The following is a 19,111-nucleotide window of genomic DNA, read 5'->3' on the forward strand; positions in this document are numbered from 1 at the left end:
TAAACAGTCAGCTATATAAACTGTACCTTTACACAAAACGAGCATTTAGCAAATAATATAAACAAATATACATATATAACTCAATTTCTCATCCTTGTCTAGTTCTCTTACACCTCTTTGATTGGTCACACCCTCAACAGAAACGGTTGCGATTGGCTCTTGCGCGCTGCGCTCTTCACAGATGAGTGACACTGAGCGGCAGGCGGCAGCGGCGATCTCACAGCTGATGTATGATAGACACGGTGGAGAAAACTCTGCAGACACGCGCTCATTTCTTTATCCAGAAGTAACGCTGTAAAACAGCCGAGAGGAGAAGAAAAGCCACGCCAGCAGGTCAAATAGGCCACTGTGTGTGTGTGTGTGTGTGTGAGAGAGAGAGAGAGAGAAAGAAATGAAGTAACGTTACTTTCATTCTCTCGATCTCAGTGAAATAGGGGCTTTTGTTGTATATGTCTGAAAGACTAATCCAGCAAACACACAGTGAAATTGTGCACAGTTTATGAGTTTTAAGTAGTTAGAGCGTTGTAAATACTCGCGATCGCCTCCCTCGCGCATATGAGGTAAATGACGTTAGTAATAACCGGTTATGATTATTACTGAACCGATATACCGAATTGTCCGCGTCTGCATCGCGGTGCACCTAAGAAACAATTAATTTTGACACCCCTACTGATAGTCATTTCTAATCTTGTCTTAATAACTTTATTACTTCACACATCTAAAATGTGTTTATATTGGCGAAATGCATGACTATTTAATGTTAATGCACTACTAAATAAAAGTTTTCTACTCATAACTCCCACATAAATAAATATTTATATAGACACATTATAGTGCTTTACCATTCTGTAGTACAATATTATACCATTTATATTACAGTATTTAAAATGTACACTTACACATGCCACAGCTTGAAAATGTTTTAGGTTTATTAATTAAACTGAAATAGAAAAAAAACACCCATTTATATTCCATCATTGCAAAATAAATAGTCATTTAAAACTGTACGACATATTAAATGATTACCAAGGACCTGTTTATATTCCTTTATTGCAGAAAAAGCCCAGTAAATTTATTTAAAACTTTCAAATAAAGAATTATATTTATAATGATTTCTAAGGCTGCAAGGTGGCGCACTGGATAGCACGTTTGCCTTAAAGCAAGAAGGTTGCTGGTTCAAGCCTCGGCTGGGTCAGTTGGAGTTTTTGTATGGAGTTTGTGCATGCTGGGTGAATTTCAATTATTCAAAATTAATATGCAGTTCACAATTATGATATATTTCTTCAACTACCAGTTGAAACATTTTACTTTTGTTAGTTCTCAGCTACTGTTAGTGTATAATTTAGCTCTCAGTGGTTAAAAGGATTGTTCACCCACAAATGAAAATGTATTCACCATTTACACATTCTCGAGTTGTTAAAAATTACAGTTTCTTTGTTTTATTTTATCAGTTTTTTTGAATATTTAATGTTTTAACCAAAAAGTTACATGGTACCAAAAGCCTGGCACTAGACTAGACTGATAATTGCTATTTTTTATCACACTGCCAAAACCTGACAGCATAATACAATGACGGTGCGCAACAATGACCCATGGCCGACCCAAGCTCAATCAATTGTTTTCTTCTTGTAACAAACAGCCACATGCCAAAAAGCATGATCAAGATCTGATAGCCCAATCTCAAAGGCTTAACTGGAAACTTCACTGTTTTACTTATTGCCAGAAAATGTGCTAATTCATAAAAATAAGATATTTTATTCTTATGAAAATATACAACTTCTAAAGAGAGGTGTACTCCCAAACCCCACTCTTAACCTACTGCTCATTGGCATATAAGCAAATCATACTAAAATGTACCCAAGAGATTATTCAAATTAGAATGAATTAGCCACTAAATAAAAAATAATAAAATAAAGTTACGAATCGCCTATGAGCAATCAATGGTAAATTGTTGGCAATAATTCAGTCCTGATCAGGATGAACTGTAGTAAACCATAATGTACTGTACTAAAGTGTATCATAGCCCTCACTGGAAACGAGGCATAATACAGACTTGGAACAATTGTAGGGGGATTAAATTATTTCAGATTTGACATTTTTGGGTGAACTTCCCCTTTGACATTAAGGGCTTTTGCACTGGATTGACTGAAGTCAATGCTTTCTGATGTTTCACATTGCAGAAATTTTGAATGCTTTTGGTTATAAGCATGCATTTTGGGGGAATTAGATTAACCCCTAGATCAGAGCAGAGCAGGAACAACAGTGACGTAAGTGCATGCTGACTGGGCAAATTCATGACATATTATGAAACATTCATTCATTCATTCATTCATTCATTCATTTATTTTATTTTCGGTTTAGTCCCTTTATTAATCAGGGGTTGCCACAGCAAAATGAACCGCCACTTATCCAGCACATGTTTTACGCAGAGGATGCCCTTCCAGCCACAACCCAACACTGGGAAACACCCATACACTCACTCACATACACTACAACCAACTTATTCAATTCACCGATAGTGCATGTCTTTAGACTGTAGGGGAAACTGCGCCAGAAGGAAACCCACACGAACACAGGGAGAACGTGCAAACTCTGACCCAGCCGAGGCTTGAACCAGTGACCTTATTGCAGTAAGGCAATCATGCTACCCACTGCACCACCATGACATCCTTAGTATGAAACACTAGCACAATATTTTAAAGCAGTATAAGACATACCTTTGTTGAACTTGCATATTGTGTTATGCATGCCAGGTCAATTTTTGGGGATGTCATTTAGTAATAAGACATGCCTGCACATATTGTCCTGTAGTCCATCATTGCTTTGGTTGACAAGAACTTGTGCACATCTAGGCCAGCAGTTCTTAGTCCTGGTCCTTGACACCCCTCGGCCGTGAATTGGACATCACAGGACATTCTGCCATGAATCTATTCCAGTTCAAAAGAAGCATGCTCAGTCTAAAGTCTATTAAATTGTGTGGCATTTGTAAACACTTATGTAATCTGCTTGTTGTGTTGTGACGTATGGAATATTGCTTCTGGGTCCGAGCAGCTGTTCATTTGATTTGAGAAAATACTCGTTTATGACCACTTTTTAATCACACATTGAAGTGAATTTTATATAAAATCATGGTGTACACAACAGTCTTTGGACTTGCTCTATCACAGACAACAATATTTTAACAATTTATACAAAAAAATCACTTTCTTGCCATCAAATATTAGGTATGGATATATATATATTGTGATCGCAATTTTTGAAATTATTACATCGCTTTGTAAACATTTATTATTACCATTCCTTGAGTCTTCCTATATTGTTTGATAGAGTGTTTGGAACCGGAAGCCGCTACTCATGACGTCACACATAACAACCGGGTATGTGTCATCTGAAAACACTTCAAAATGTGTAGTGCAATTCTGTATACTTAAATAAAGTAAACTTAAAGTAAAGAAGTAAAAGTTTAGCCGATTTCTCATGTGCAAGAAGGAAACATGTCAATTAGAACACACTTCCTTCATGGAGCTCTCTTTTATAGGTCTGGTTAATCGGGTTAAAAAAGAGGAGCATGCTAAGTACGCAGATGAGGTGGTTGGAAGATCCGCTGATCAGAACCACTGATCTAGGCCGAACATCTAATACATTTCCAAATGACTTCATGCATTTCCCTAAATAATTATTTTACATTTGAAATAAAACAAAAAATCAGTTTGAAGTTTAATGCCTCTAAAAGGAACATTCATTCATTTTCTTGTCGGCTTGGTCCCTTTATTAATCAGGGGTTGCCACAGCGGACTGAACCTCCAACTTATCCAGAACCTTTTTATGCAGCGGATGGCCTTCCAGCCGCTACCCATCTCTGGGAAACATCCACACACACACTTTTCACACTCATACACTACGGACAATTTAGCCTACCCAATTCACCTGCACCGCATGTCTTTGGACTCTGGGGGAAACCGGAGCACCCTTAAGAAACCCACGCGAACACAGGGAGAACATGCAAACTCCACACAGAAACGCCAACTGACCCAGCCGAGGCTCGAACCAGTGACCCAGCAACCTTCTTGTTGTGATTCGACAGCACTACCTACTCCGCCACTGCGTCGCCCCAAAAGGAACATAGACTTTATAATTTGCTTGTTTAGTTTTAGCTTAAAATTCTGTCATATATAGGCCTCCCCAGATGCGTTTTGGTACTATTTGTGGAACATTCCAGTACCTGTAGTGCTCCATTTGTTCTGTTACATAAAGGTTAAGTGCAAAGGAAATGCATTAGTATGTATTCCTTCACTCCTCATGTGCTGTTTTAAGCACTCATACCTCCCTCAAACTAACAATGTTGTATCTGTCCTCAACAAAGCTTCTCGGCTTTTGGTAAGGCATGAAACTATCTCGGGGGTTTAAGGTGAAGGTGTTTTCATGCAATCAGCTCTCTTCTACCTCTTTAATTCTGACTATTCATCTGAAGATTTGATTCTTGAAATTTTAACCTTCTGGTAATTTTCTCAAATAAATTCTACAAGGGAGAGTAGATTTTCTTAGAAACTATTATTCATTTTTTTTTCTCTTCTGGTGATGAATCATTTTTGTTAACACTGGGTCATCGTAAACCCTGGATAAATAGATTTTTGAGGCATCTATAATCACCTCACACTGCTCATAAAAAAACCTGGAGTTCTAATATATTCCTGGGTATTCTTAGACGTTGCTAATATTGATTTATGTCTCTGATGCTCATACAACATGATGTACTCTGAAATGCATACATGTACAGTAATCATACTTAATCTGTCAAATAATGTTTAAACAAACTAAACGGATGCCATGTCAAATGACAACAATTTAAGCGGGGAATCAATTCAAAATACACTTATTTATAACATGCATTAACACTAATTCAGCAATTTAAATGTGTATGTTGCCTCATTTTGAAAGTATGCAGCAGAATTCACAATGTACAAGTTAAACTAACAATAGATACAGTCAAACAGACTTTATGCCTCTTTAGGGTGGCATTGGATAGATTTATAACCCATCTTTCCTGAATTTGGCATTCTGACGAGCTGTAATTAGATTAGATAACTTTACTGCCTGACGATGCATGGCTGCCTGCTTTCTACTGTTCTTAAAGCATGTCCAGTTTTCAAGGCCATCCAGTCCCACACATACATAAAAAATCATAATAATCTGTGTTATACTTCTGTATGCAACATCACAGTTTGTGCTTTGTTCAGATTGGCCTGTTTTTCACCAGGATTTTATGGCCTGTTTCCACTAAGTGGTACAGTATAGTACAGGTCACCTTTATCAGGCTTGCATTTCCACTGCCAAGAGGGTACCAATTGGTGGCCGTGGTGTGTATGACAGAAAGTTTCAGTCAATGTCATTTTCGGATGAGGAAATGTCAAAGTAAAGCTGTACGGGTCGTTCACATATCATATGAGAAGCACTTCTCACAAAACAGATGCTTTAAGCTTATAAATACCTGTGTATAAATGTTCATTACTAACCCTTCCAGGGCCGGAGTGAGACTCCTTTTCAGCCCTAGAGTTTCAAGCCTTAGACCAGCCCACCTCAGTTCATGACTGACTATATTACAATAACATCATTTCCAATTCAGTTTCTAATGACACTACCAAGTCTTTTTTCAAGGACACAGCTGCTTTAGAACTTCAAATGTTTTTCATAAATATGAGAACATTAAAGGGTAGCCAAATCTCCAACACTATTCCTTAAAACATCACAATGTCCTTTCCTGCAATATCTGAATTTATATTCTGTGCAAAATTCTTTATAGATATCCAGTCCTTTGCAACGGTGGTCACACAAAAAAATTAAATATTTACACATACATGAGTAACCCAAACAGTATTATATGTCTGAACACTAAAAATGAAGAAAAAAAAATACTCAGGTCAGGTTTGAACTCGGGTCGGTGGCGTCATAATGCAACGTGCTTACCACTGGCACTTTAAGGCCCAGTTTCACAAACAGGGCTTAGATTAAGCCAGGACTAGGCCTTAGTTAAATTAGGCTATTTAAGCCACATTTATAAAAATGGCCTCAGAAAAATATACTACTGGTGTACACCTGGTGATAAAATATGACACTGACATATTTTAAGACATCTCACCGCAAGTTGTTTTGAGTTCATACAGCTCAAACATGCAATTTAATCTCGACTAGCCTTAAACCTTGTTTGTGAAACCGGGGGTAAGAGTTTTTTTTAAGGTTCAGAGCCACTGTACAATAAACAATAAATTATTGTATGAATGCTGTAATGTTTAAATAATTTTTCATGTGACCATCTTAAGGAATACAGCATCTCATTTCTCACAGGACATGTTCTGTGTTCTCAGTCTCCTGAGTTCGTTCCTCCAAGGTAATCTGGCAAGACCATTCTCCACGAGAACGCAAGTTCGTTCTCTGTGTTCTTTTAATTGAAATACAGCTATTGACTCTCCTTCTGAGTAACTTTAACTCAGTTTAGAGAGGGACCAAATACTCTCTAAAATTAGTCAATTTTACTCAGAAGATTTTGCTGCTATTTCACTTCGAACCTGTTGCAAACACACAAGTATACACTAGTAGACACAAATGCCTATACAATATTTAAGGGCCTACTCACAATATACCATCCGTACTGTGCCCAGGCCCATTTCCCAGATCATTTGAGAAGTGTGAATGCGCTGAATCAGGCTCAAGCACGGTTCACTTGGCCGGCCCTGGCCCGGTTGGAAGAGGTGGGTCTGAACCCGGTTCACTTGGACTTTGGCGCGGTACGTTTGTTGTGTGAGTGTAAAACGTGCCAAAGCCCGAAACTGAAAGCGAGACGTGACTTTTAAGGGACCGTTTCATATGGATTTATTAGTCATTTTTACTGTTCAGTGAACGCAAACTGCCGTAGTTTATTAAAGACGCAAACTCCTCACTGCACGACAGCTGCGCACCTTCAGCAGACCTCCTCATTCCTGCAGCACGAGAGCTTTATGATTGTTTATGAGCGCCAAAAGTGGCGGAACTGTTCGGCGAAATATCTGACTGCATGTCACTGCATATAAAGAACTGAAACGATATAACTAGAGAAATCTTTACTGTGCTGCTGAATGAGAGCGCTTCTCACTGAACAGCGCAGCAGCGATGACGTAAGCGTGCCGAGGCCCGATTGTGGTGTGAGTGCGGGTCGTCGGGGGAGACGGGAGGGGGGACAAGCATGCTTTGGGCCGGTTCGAGGCAACTGTACCTAGTTTGAGTAAGGCCTTAGATAATGGCAGATAAACTGCTCTGTACTACAGATACAGATACATGCCTGTGTGTTTTTCTAAAACTGAACATGCTGTATAGTGTTTAGGGACACGCTATTTTACTTTCAGACTGTTGCAAAAACACAAGTAGAAATACAATACCATTTTTTTTTTTATGTCACAGCAGACACATATTTTCTATAGGATCTGTGCAAACGCTAAACATAATCGCTAGATGACTCTAGTCATTAGGTAATGTGCCCAGTTTTGCTACTCACACTTCTTAAACTCCCAATTTACACTGTTTGATTTACAATTAGCAGGTATTATCATACTAATGAAGTATGAATATCATTTAACAGAGAAAGCGAACATATTTTGTGTTGTTTTGGAGAGATTAAGGCGGAAGTGGGTTTTTGCTAGTGGAACAAATTACCTACAGATCAAGCCAAATTTAACTCCAGGCCTTTCTGGAGACAGTCAAAATGAATAATTTATGTGGAAGGACTGAAACCTACTCATTGCCATGCTCAGTCAAAATGAGGTGGGGAAAAAAACACATCCACTAGATGATTCAAGGTGGCGCAAAATTGGGTTTTTAATTAAACGCTTGATTACCTCCTATTAATTGGACTTCAGTTAAAATAAATGCCTGGGACTAATGTTTTAACCTCCTCGAAAGTGAGGTTCCCCAGCAAATGATCTTGAATAAAACTATTTATGTGTATGCATTATCTCTTATTAACCTTTATGTCACAGTGGAAAACGGTTTGGCGATATGTACATAACATATGCAAACTCTATAAAGCATCAAATCATGTTCAAATAATAAAGTAATTCCAGTCATCACTAGAAATGCCTGAAACTATTGTCTGATCTACATTAAATGTCACTGATATATGGTCTGTGTTACTCTTTACGTCTATTTACATTGCTAGTTTGCTGAAAAGCAATGCATAATTCTTATTAAAGATGAGGAAAATTAAAAAAAGTAATCAAAATAGCCAATGGGATGGAAGGATTGCTGTCTACTTTCGATCCATTGCAGGTATCTTTGTCTTTGATAATTCTTGAAACAATCCAAATACATCTTACATGAATTACAACAAAACAGACAAGATGAATACACTAAGTATTTTCAGGCCATTGTATAAGTGAGTGATTTGAGGTGCAACATACATAATTAAAGGGTTAATTCACTTAATACTATAAAAACGTAAAAAAAAAAAAATAAACAAATAAAAAAAATCCTTCCGGTTGTCCTAAAAACACAAATTGACTATGTTAACTTATTTTTATTTTACAAATAGATGTGGATTGAACATAAAACATTTAAGTTGTGCCAAAAATCTTTAAGAATTGTGTTGTTTTAACTCATCTTAAATAAGTAGTTTGAACAAGCAACAAAAGTAATTTTTTGAGTGAAAGATAAACTTTAGTGCTTAAATATGTTTTTAAAGGCACATGGTCATTGTAAATGATGTTACCTCATTAAAAATGTAAATGTTTTCTGTAGCTTCTGAAGTAGAGTACTAAATAAAAAATATGATCATAAAACTAATTAACAATTGCAATCATTCATCCTGTTAAAACTTTTACACCCAACACTTCAAGACATTTCTATACAGCTTAAAGTGACATTTAATGGCTTAACAAAGTTAATTAGGTTAACTAGGCAAGTTAGGGTAATTAGGCAAGCTAATGTATAACGCTGATTTGTTCTGTAGACTATTGAAAGAAAAAAAAATTAGCTTAAAGGGGCTAATAATTTTAAGAACAAAATGATTAGCCTCTTTAAACTTTTTTTGTGTGTCTATTATTAGCCTATGGTGTTTTAAAAAAAATAAAAACTGCTTTTATTAAGACTTTCTCCAGAAGAAAAAAAATATTATCAGACATACTGTGAAAATTTTCTTTGCTCTGATACACATCATTTGGGAAATATTTAAAAAAGAAAAAAAAAATCAAAGGGGGGCAAATAATTATGACTTTAACTATATATACATATATATATATATATATATATATATATATATATATATATATATATATATATATATATATATATATATATGTATATATATATATATATATATATATATATCGCACTGTTAATTTGAAACTAGGAGAGGTAAAAAAAAAAGACTTCTACAAGTTATCTTTTGGTTGTGTTTGCAAACAAATACTGTATTTTGCAAAAATAAAATAAAATACAAATAATAATAATAGTAAATCAAATAAAAAAAGTGTATCTTATAATGCATCTTTATTGAAATTTTGCATATTGCAATAATGACTTTAACTATACAAACAGGTAAAGTCCATTTCAAATTGTTTTGCATGTAATACACAATGCTATAAGCTGATCTGTCTGAATCTAACACAATGTATATTCGATTGAAGATAATAATTGAAAATTTATATAAAAGATTTACAAATATAATTTAGTAAAATATATGCAGTATAAGCTGTATAATGCAATATCAACTCATATTAAAGCTAGTCCAATCACTATTCAGATCAATCACTACATACGAGCTCAGTCTGAGACATCTCCATGTGTGAATATATCTGATACAAAACCTAAATGTTCCCCATGACCCAGCTGACTCTGTACGTGTATATGTGTGTGTTAATGTTTGTGTTTGTGCAATGCAGAAAAATGACTGGTTTCACGAGACAGTACTGGCGGTTTATTGAGTTGATGATTTATGTGCCTGCCGCTGCCCTTTCCACATCCCGCACCACGAATGCAAAGCACAGGTAGACTGCAGCTTTTTAGGGAGCGCTCGCGATGTGCTTGTGCGTATATCTCTGTATGTGTATGTGTGTGTGTGTACTGTGTACATATCCTTGGCTGAAATTCTGATGCAATACTGTGCCTCAGGCAGTCAGGAGTATGTTCTCAAATCCAGGCAGTTCATCACCGGTACCCTGCTAGACAGCTTACCAGAGAACTGCTCTGACACTATGCATGTGTTGGGGTGAATGTGGCCTTGGATGTCCATCAGCATAACTGTATTTATACAGCATGCATTCTAAAATGCGAAGGGTTTTCACACACTGTAATATAACACTTCTTTCTCTTAAAAAACATTAATCCTGTTTGAAAAGATTTCTGAAAAGTGCCTTGCTTGATATTAGTTAATGCTTAAAGCTTTTGATTAGCTCAGAAAAAATCGGCATGAAAAAAGAAACATATTTAGTCTACATGGTAACTGGGACTAATATAAAAGTCCAGTTATTGCTTGGTCTTGTGGTTTGTACATACTAATATAAAATTAATGAATAGCTAAATCACACTTTATTTTAGTTTAATTATCTCGCTCTTAACAATCCATAGGCTAACTATGACATTTGATTAATGAACTCTTCAATGAACTTCTAATTTGCTGCTAATTAATATTATAGTAAGGTAGTTAAATAGTTAACCCCTCAACCCACAAGTAGTTTCAAACCTTAATAATTTTCTTAGATATTTTAGTACAAGAATATTATAGAAGGAAACAAAAATTACAGTGGAAGACGATAGCCTCTCTCACACAGTAAATCAAAAATACTTCAAAAATGCACTGTTCACACAGGCAAGGATATTCCAGAATTTTTCCGAAAAGGACAGTTGACACATCTATTAAAATACTGGCAAAATCTGACATCATTAACCAGAAATGACATTTTACAGTTTTTTTTTTTTTTTTTTTTCAGTGGGTTTGGTGCATTTCTCATAACACTGTTTAAATTTGCACAAGAGTTAATTCATTTCTCAAAACAGGACAAACTGCAAAACCTAGTTGATTACCTGCAAAAGCGTGTCACTTGCTCAAAATGGAGAGCTCATTCCTCAAAAGCAAGCATTCATGTCAATGAAAGTGTCAGTGTCATCAAGAAGAAAAGTCCTGACACCATTTTTTATGAACAATGTAGTCAAATGGCTTTGTCATGTTTTCATTATGACAGTTTACTTACAGTTTTTCTCAGTCGCTTTGGTGCGTTTCTCACAACACTAGTGCATTTTTGCACAACAGTTAATGCATTTCTCAAAACAATTACTACAAACTGCAAAACCTAGCTCATAACCTGCAAAAGCGCGTCACATGCTCAAAATGGATAGTTTATTCCTCAAAAGCAAGTATTCATTTTCTTGTCAGCTTAGTCCCTTTATTAATCCGGGGTCGCCAAAGCGGAACGAACCGCCAACTTATCCAGCAAGTTTTTACGCAGCGGATGCCCTTCCAGCCGCATCCCATCTCTGGGAATTTGTACATTATTGTACAATAATAATATGCATTTAGCTATTGTACTTTACTTTTGTTTGTGTGTAGAGATATATTTATCAGTGCGTTATTCCAAGGCAATCTCACAGCAGTACATAACTTTTTGATTTAGTGGCTAATTCGTACGAATTCATACGATCTAATTTGTACAATTTATTACGATTTGCTCATCACCCAATGACGGTTTGGGTTCTTTTTAAAATCGTACATTTTTGTATGACTAAACTGAATTTGTACGAATTAGCCACTAATCTGCCAAAACCTAAAATACCTATGTTTTCTTGTGAGATCAGGCTGGGTATCCACGTCATCCTGCATATACTTGTACCTTTCTCTAAGCAAGATTAAAAAAATAAGTCTTTAATTCTTATTTACTGCAGAAATATTTCAAATAAACTTTTTAGTCAAGTCCTTGATTTGTGTTCTTCATCTACCTCTGTGTTTTGAATCAGATCTGGATACTTTTGTTAATAGTGCAGAATGTAAAGTATTTACTTTAAAAGCATTAAACTCTAAATTTATTTTTGTCAGGTTGTTTTTCTCCTATTTGTGCATGCTATGCTTATTAAGAAACAGGTCTTTGATTTGTTCCTACAGTGAGTTTTGCAGAAAAAAAAAATCATCTAATGAATACTCTGCATTTATACTGATGGAAAACCTCTACCAATGGATTTATGAAGCCTATTGAAATTTGCATGATTTGCAAGGGCCCACATGATGTGAAACAATTCATAGTATCAGTGATTCAACCTTTGGCTCTGTAAGTATATTAATTAATCGATTGTAGGCAATGTTGAGTTATTGCTAAAAAGATCAAAACATATATCTTTCAAATGTTTAAGAAATGTATGACTCCATTACATTAATGAGTCTGTTCGAAATGGCTGACTGAGGGGGAAAAATGCAAGCCTGAAATGACAAGGAAGGCATAAAGTTTGAGTTAGCAAGACTTCTGTGCTGTTACAGCATAAAAGTACATTTCAGAAAGCCACATGTCTTATTGCACCCTTGGAAGTTTCTGCATTTCAGTGCTCCAGGTGGAAAATTGGCCCATCAATAGTCATATTTGACATCGTTTTACACAGCTTTCTTCATCAATCTAAATACATTAGGTAAAAGCGATTCGAAGGGTTAAATCAACATTAAAATCAAATGTGTTAGGTGACCCTAAACAAATTAAACTAAGTATTTATTCAATTTTCAGTGTTTAAATTCACACCTGCATGCAGTATATACTGTATCCAACTACTGTTGAAACAGAGTTCAGATTGGGTAAATTATTTCTTTTTTAATTTTTTTTTTAACACTTTTATTGTTTCAGAAAAATGTGATACATTCATACTGTATTAGTAACCAAATACCAATCAAAGAACTCCCGCCCCATCCCGATGTTCAAATAAAAAAAAAGAATAAAAAAAAGAGTAGAATAAAAAACATGCATTCTCATGCGAGGAAAGTAATACAAAAACAAATAAATAGAAAATAAAGATTAACTAAAATAAGATAAAATTATAATAAAAATAAAAAGGGCAATTTTCTTAAAAATTAAAAATATATAAAAAATAAATAGCATTAAAACATTGACATTTCAACATACATTCCAGTGAAAGTGAAAAGTATATTAAAGTTAGTCATTACAAACACAGTGTATTTTAACAGTCACATTGTTTGGGATTACTAAACGGTCAGTCCACTCTTATTTAAAAAATGAAGGAAGAAGTCCCAAATCTTGTAGAATATGTGCAATTTTTGTTTGATTGAATAAGTCAACCTTTCCATTGCTATACACGAAGACATTTCCTTAATCCAGAGTGACAAAGATGTAGTACTTTTCCAGTGAATGGCAATCAGGCGCTTCGCATGTAATAGACACAGATTTATAAACTTCTGTTCATATGACTTCAGCAATAAGGCAGGTGGGAAAAGACCAAGGATACAGATTTTAGGGCAAACAGGGATTTCTTTACCAATAGTTTTAGAGATTACACCAATTATTTCTTTCCAGAAGAATTGCAAGTGCTCACATTGCCAAACACAATGGAACAGTGTGCCCTTGTAAGTCAAACATTTTCCACAAATGTCCAGAATATTTCTATTAAATTTATTTAACATTTCTGGTGTTATATATGTTCTCATTATTCAATTATATTGGATTAGTTTAAAACGGGTATTGATTGATAATGTTTGCGCTTGAATACAACTTTCTTCCCATTCATTTTCTGTAATATCTATTTGAAAGTCTTCAATCCAAGATTGAAGATTATGATTTGTAGATTCTTTGGAAGCATTAACAAATTTGTTATATAGTGTAAAAATTTTGTATTTGGCACTGGGATCTTTAACTGCAATTTCTTCTAAACTACTTAGGGTCGGGCACAGATATGAATGATTTTTAGATCTTGTAAAATTACGGATCTGAAGATACTTAAAATAAGGAATTTGGGTAAAGGATTTCTGAGAAGAAAATTGCACTCATGAATTGCACTTCAGTAACCCAATATTTAGTTAAATATAGTTATATTATTATATACCTTAAGCAGTTAAAGTGACCCATTTTGCAATAACAAAAAAGGAAAGATGGTGTGGGTAGTAAATGAAATGCCTTGCAGATTCACAATTTACACCATTATCATAACTTGCTGTGTGATTCACTTGTGCCGTCTTCTCAAAATTAACCAATGTGCCGACAAAGAAAAATGACTGTTCAGTCCAATGAAACATTCACCCTTTCAGCCCCATTCCTCTACTCTAAACTCAATCGTCATTAAACTCAACCGTACTAATTCAATCATTAAATACAAATCAGCTATCCACTAAATAAAAAAGTGATGAATTGCAGTGAGATTGCTTTAGAGCAGTGTTTCTCAACCACCTTCCTGGACGACCATTCCTGTTTTGGATGTCTTCTTTGTCTGTCACACCCATTAGAGGTCTTTCAGTCTCTGCTAATGAGCTGATGATCTGAATCAGGTGTGCTAAGAAGACAGAGGCTGCGTCCGAAATTGCCCACTACTCATGCTGCATTTGAATTTAAATGTACTACTGGACTGTTAGAAATGTGTGTTCTAAATAGTATAAATGTGAGTAGAATTAATGGAACTCGGATGTACTATATCCATCATTTTGTGATGATCACATGACCTACCTGCCTCAGTTGCGTCGCTTCACTCCTATTCATGATGAAGACATTGGATGCGCACTTAAGAATATCGCCAGAACTAGCATGTCATCTGCATACTTCTCTCACACTGTTTTTCAAATTCTATGGGTTATTCTTCAGCTACAGGCACTTTTAGCCTTATGAAGTATAAAAAGTTTGTTAAAAATTAAAGTAGCATAGCCTTATTAGTTTAAACAATTTGTCTAGTTTTAAGATCTGTAAGAGGACAAACTTAGATAAGAAGAGAAACATTTTTTTCCATCGTGAACTGAACAAATGGCAATTCCTCATCTCAATGTACAGCTTTTATTTTAAAATGAAATAAATGATGGCAGTCAAACATTGTTTAAGATCATTTCTGTATCTAGTTTAACCAATCTTTCCACAATATATACAATAATTATACATTTGTCAACGAAATAAATTAGTTGTATGCTGAATTGTACACCTGTCACACTCTAAAATTTAATATTAATTTAGTTACGACTTCATTAGAAAATAAATACACTAAATTTGTATATTGAATAGAGCACAAACTTAAACATTGTGAATACACTGTTTAATGTGTGATGAGAACTTTTTGAATATTTTAAAAAGTGTGTTTATTTAAAATGTGTGTTTGATGGAAATTACATTTTAACAGTTTATTGTGAAAAAAAATGAAAAACAGCTACACTGATTAGCTTTGAATTGATACCAGCCTTTCATGTAAACAAAACACTCTTATTTACCCTAATTTTGTTTGGTTTTTAAAAACATATTTGAAGGTACAGCAAGTTGGAAAATGACATAGAATAAATATATTGCCTTATCAAGCAATATTTACCTTGATTTTTCTTTAAGTGTTGTTGATAAAAAAATTAATTCACTCCATCTTGAACATGTTCTCAGATGGCACTATTCATTTTCATTGAAACCACCTGAATAATCTTTCACACAAACTTTTTAAAGCGACATTACAGTGTTGTAGTGGAAATGACACTGATACTGTGCGACAGCTACATTTTGTATAAAAAATAATATTGATAATAGTCTCACATTTATAACTACAAAATATTTAAATTATTTCACTAGTGCTTTATTAAGATACATTAATAAATACCAGATAAATAATATAATTTTTTTTTTTTCATCCTTCAAGTTTAAAACTTTGGGTGAGCGACAAGGTGAAAACAGGGATTTTGACACCTAAAAGAAGGTTGAATAATATGAAAAATATATATAATAGTAGGTTTGACAAAGAAAGAGGAATTTGAACAAAAAAAAATGTGTGTGTATATATATATTTGAATATATGATCAAAGGACATAAAAGTGCCAGTAGTAAAGAATTACCCACATACTACTCTGCTTGCATATTTTTAGCATACTATATAGTATGGACGTTTTTAATTTCTGATGCAGCCATGAAAAATGTGAAGAGCTGGTGGTCCTCCAGGAATGTGGTTGAGAAACACTGCTTTAGACAATACATAGTAAAAACTCTATGAATCCCTTCCTTCCTTTCTTTCTTTTAATTCTTTCTTAAAATAATTCTTAAATTTTTTTCTACTTTCCTTTCTTTGTTCATTTTCCCATTTTTTCCTTCCTTCTTATTTTTCCTATTCATACATAAAATGTCCATTTCCTAAAAAATACAATACAATACAATACAATTTTTGTTCTTCCAAAAGGAAAAGAAAATACATTTATTTTAGTTTACATACCAAGAATAAGATTTTTTTTTTCCTTTTAAAAAAATGTAATGTTGATTTAGAGTGTTTTGAAATAAAAACAGATTTTTCATATAAAGATTAATGTAGACATATCATCCTCAAAATACCTGGACTCACATTTAAAGTAAACAAGTTTCTGTCTGTCCATCTATCCGTTCATCCATCCATCCATCTAGTAGTCAAAACCCCAATAAGTACATAAGAACAAACAGTAAATATAACCATCACATCCCCCTGTCAGTTATGTATTCAAATCTGTATCGGTGGCACATTTGCAGGGTGACAGGATAATAAACAACATCTTATTGACCACATTTCTGTTACCTTTTTTTTTCCGAGGGTTCTTCAGGAAAATTACAACACATGATGAGTGACAGAGAGAGAAAACATTTCAGATAGTTGAACTAACTGAAAATACTATTTAACAGCTGTCAAGAGTTGAGAGCAGTCTGTAATGTCTTTACACAAAATTGCCGTATATACCACAAAACATTCTCATTTACACTAAATGAGATAGATGCAATTACACAGGCAAAGTTAATTATCTGACATTAAGACAGTTTCAATACATTTGATGCAAATGAATGAAAAAGAATAATATGCTCTTTATGATGCAGCATTCAATTTACACACAGCAAAACTAATCATGAATTGTTTTGCAAATGTACTTCATTTAATTAGTCAGATTAAGTATATCGTTGTTAAGATTTATGCAATTCACTCAAGCGTCTTATTCAGGTACTTGCCTTATTTACCATTTTGCAAACAAGCCGACATCCAAACAAGATCCAATTATTCAGCAACAATCCTCACACAATTTATTTGACAAATGTGTATAAAACAACAACATGCAGGCATTTCATTACCTCTCGAAACAGGCAATGCTATGCTAATTTTTCATTAAACTCTTTCACACCTGAGCATACACAGTTCAAAATGATGCTTTCCACCAAGGGAATTAGTTAACTGACGCTGCTGTTTTAACATGATAAAGGACATGTAACAATATTCAAACTTTTTGGATTGTCGGTGGGCTTGTGTAATTCGCTGAAAATGAATGAGCCTCTGCTAACAAGCATTGTTGTTGTTAGCATTCAAATGGAACGCCACTAACCCAAGTTTGTATAGAGGTAATCATTCATGCTGAAGTTCTGTCAGTAGACAAACAAATAATTGGGTCCATTCTGGAGCTCTGTGTCACAGGGCAAAGCATGATTTAGAATGAACACTTTTTGCTTTGTTCAGTTCTGCTAACTTCTTCCTGTGCCACAGTTCACATTTAGTACTACAACACTTGCAGATAAGTGACATGCACATGCATTCACAGACACACACACATACACACACACACACACAGACAGACACACACACACTTTTAACATTTTATCTATAAAATATAATATGATCTGGGGCTGCAAAGTGACTCAGTGGCTAGCACGGTCTCCTCACAGCAAGATTACTGGGTCGAGTCTCAGCTGGAACAGTTGGCATTTCTGTGTGAAGTTTGCATGTTCTCCCAATGTTTGTGTGGGTTTTGTTTCAGATTACTACAACTACTGTTAAATACAACTAAATATATATATATATATATATATATATATATATATATATATATATATATATATATATATATATATATATATATTTATATATACAGTTCCTACACTGTATATATATATACAGTGCATTCAAAACTATTCATGGCGCTTCCTGTTTTACAACTTTTTTTGTGTTACAGTCTTTTTCCAAAATTCATTTATTTCCTCAAAATTTTACACAGAACACCCCATAATGACATAGTGAAAATATTTTTTTTGAAATTGTTGCAAATTTATTAAAAATAAAAAGCCTGAAAAATCACATGTACATCAGTACTCACAGCCTTTGCTTAATACTTTGTTGATGCCTTTGGCAGCAATTACAGCCGCAAGTCTTTTTGAATATGATGCCACAAGCTTGGCACACCTGTCTTTGGGAATTTTTGAGCATTCCTCTTTGCAGTAACTCTCAAGCTCTATAAGGATGGATGGGAAGCGACTGTGTACAGACATTTTCAGATCTCTCCAGAGATGTTCAATAGGATTTAGGTCTAGGCTCTGGCTGAGCCACCCAAGGACATTCACTGAGTTGTTGTGAAGCCACTTCATTGATATTTTGGCGGTAAGCTTTGGGTCAGTGTTCTGCTGGAAGATGAACTGATGCCCCAATCTGAGGTCAAGAGCAGTCCGAAGCAGGTTTTCATTCAGGATGACTCTGTATGTTGCTGCATTCATCTTTCACTCTATCCTGACTAGTCTTCTAGTTCCTACTGCTGAAAAACATCCCCACAGCATGATGCTGCCACCACCATGCTTCACTGTAGGGATGGTATTAGCCTGGTCATGAGCAGTGCCTGGTTTTCTCCAAACGTATCGCCTGGCATTCATTTCAAAGAGTTCAATTTTAGTCTCATCAAACCAGAGAGTTTTGTTTTGTATGGTCTGAGAGTTCCTTCAGATACCTTTTAGCAAAATCCAGGCAGGAAGTGGCTTCCGTCTGGCCACTCTACCATTAAGGCTTGATTGGTGGTTGTCCTACTGTAAGGTTCTCCCCTCTCTAGAGAAAAACGCTGGAGTTTAGACAGAATGACCATTGGATTAATGATCACCTCCCTGACTAAAGCCCTTCTCCCCCGATTACTCAGCTTAGATGACCGACCAGCTCTAGGAAGGGTCCT

The 19,111-nt window shown here is 35.0% G+C and overlaps 1 long non-coding RNA gene across 1 annotated transcript in view; it reads left to right on the forward strand.

Annotated features, from left to right (window-relative positions):
* LOC141375907 (uncharacterized) overlaps positions 1 to 19,111 on the forward strand; it is a 69,506-nt gene that overhangs the window by 45,821 nt on the left and 4,574 nt on the right. The gene's annotated exons all lie outside the window — the stretch shown is intronic.

This window comes from Danio rerio, chromosome 8 (assembly GCF_049306965.1).
Source record: "Danio rerio strain Tuebingen ecotype United States chromosome 8, GRCz12tu, whole genome shotgun sequence".
NCBI classification, from domain to species: Eukaryota; Metazoa; Chordata; class Actinopteri; order Cypriniformes; family Danionidae; genus Danio; species Danio rerio.